We start from the raw sequence: 2,043 nt of genomic DNA, 5'->3' as shown, positions 1-2,043 counted from the left end.
ACACACGCTCTCTATAGTTTAAGTACTCGACGCGGTGACTTGGGCCCATTTAGGCCCAACAAGCCTAGCGGGCCGCTGATGCTTGCGACGGGGCTTGTATGTGTTTTGAACTTCATCTCCGCACGCCTCTTGATCAGTTGGGAGGTCTTGATCACCGACAATCCCCCTTCCCTTAGACACGGCTTGCCCCCAAGCCGGTGCACGAGGGAACATTTGCTTCTGTAGCGATCCGACCTCAAACGGTCAAGTCTCTGTGCTTCAGTGTCATCCCTGGATCAGTAATGCTGACACACACAGTAATTCGAAGGATTTATAACAGAGTAGCAATCACACACTTATTACATCGAATGTCTCAAACGAGAACTTATTACAATTAGAATGGCTTAAGGCCATCTAATTACGATAACAGCGGAAGGCTTGGAAGATAAAGTGAGTCCATCAACTCCAACGGCATAGCTGAGTGCATGACAAATGACCTACAACATCTTACTCGTAGTCTGAAAAGTCTGCAACATGATACGTTGCAGCCCGAAAACGGGTCAGCACATGGAATATGCTGGCAAAGTAACACAAGAGAACAATGAACAGATAAATGCTATCACTACATGCATATATGGCTGGTGGAGGCTCTATGGTTATATTGTTTTGCGAAAAGCCAATTTTTTCCTACAACAAAGGAATATATTTTATTTTAACTATCATGGTAGTTGAAACATCATTGAGAAGGTTCCTCCAACTCAATCCCAATTAAAGTAGCCATTAACATCCCAACAAATTTATTTAGAGTGATGAGATCAAATCAATAATTCAAGTACCAGATACTCAAGATGTCCATAACCGGGGACACGGCTAACCATGATTAGTTTATACACTCTGTAGAGGTTTGCGCACTTTTCCCCACAAGACCCGATCTCCTCCGTTTGTTTTCTTGAAGGAAATATGCCCTAGAGGCAATAACAAAGTTATTATTTATTTCCTTATTTCATGATAAATATTTATTATTCATGCTAGAATTTTATTAACTAGAAATATAATACATGGATGAATACATAGACAAACATAGTGTCACTAGTATGCCTCTACTTGACTAGCTCGTTAATCAAAGATGATTAAGTTTCCTAACCATAGACATGAGTTGTCATTTGATTAACGGGATCACATCATTAGAAGAATGATGTGATTGACTTGACCCATTCTGTTAGCTTAGCACTTGATCGTTTAGTATGTTGATATTGCTTTCATCATGACTTATACATGTTCCTATGACTATGAGATTATGCAACTCCCGTTTACCGGAGGAACACTTTGTGTGCTACCAAATGTCACAACGTAACTGGGTGATTATAAAGGTGCTTTACAGGTGTCTCCGAAGGTACTTGTTGAGTTGGTGTATTTCGAGATTAGTATTTGTCACTCCGATTGTCGGAGAGGTATATCTAGGCCCACTCGGTAATGCACATCATTATAAGCCTTGCAAGCATTGTAACTAATGAGTTAGTTGCGGGATGATGTATTACGGAACGAGTAAAGAGACTTGCCGGTAACGAAATTGAATTAGGTATTGAGATACCGACGATCGAATCTCGGGCAAGTGACATACCGATGACAAAGGGAACAACGTATGTTGTTATGCGGTTTGACCGATAAAGATCTTCGTAGAATATGTGGGAGCCAATATGAACATCCAGGTTCCGCTATTGGTTATTGACCGGAGACGTGTCTCGGTCATGTCTACATAGTTCTCGAATCCGTAGGGTCAGTACGCTTAAAGTTCGGTGACGATCGGTATTATGAGTTTATGTGTTTTGATGTACCGAAGGTAGTTCGGAGTCCCGGGTGAGATCGGGGACATGACGAGGAGTCTATAAATGGTCGAGACGTAAAGATCGATAAATTGGACGACTATATTCGGACATCGGAAATGGTCCGAGTGATTCGGGTATTTTTAGGAGTACCGGAGAGTTACGGGAATTCGCCGGGGAGTATATGGGCCTTATTGGGCTTTAGGGGAAAGGGAGAGGAGAGGTTGGACGCCCCCCCAAT

The sequence above is a fragment of the Triticum dicoccoides genome, chromosome 4A (genome assembly GCF_002162155.2).
Source record: "Triticum dicoccoides isolate Atlit2015 ecotype Zavitan chromosome 4A, WEW_v2.0, whole genome shotgun sequence".
Classification (NCBI taxonomy): domain Eukaryota; kingdom Viridiplantae; phylum Streptophyta; class Magnoliopsida; order Poales; family Poaceae; genus Triticum; species Triticum dicoccoides.
This window is presented reverse-complemented; position numbering follows the sequence as displayed.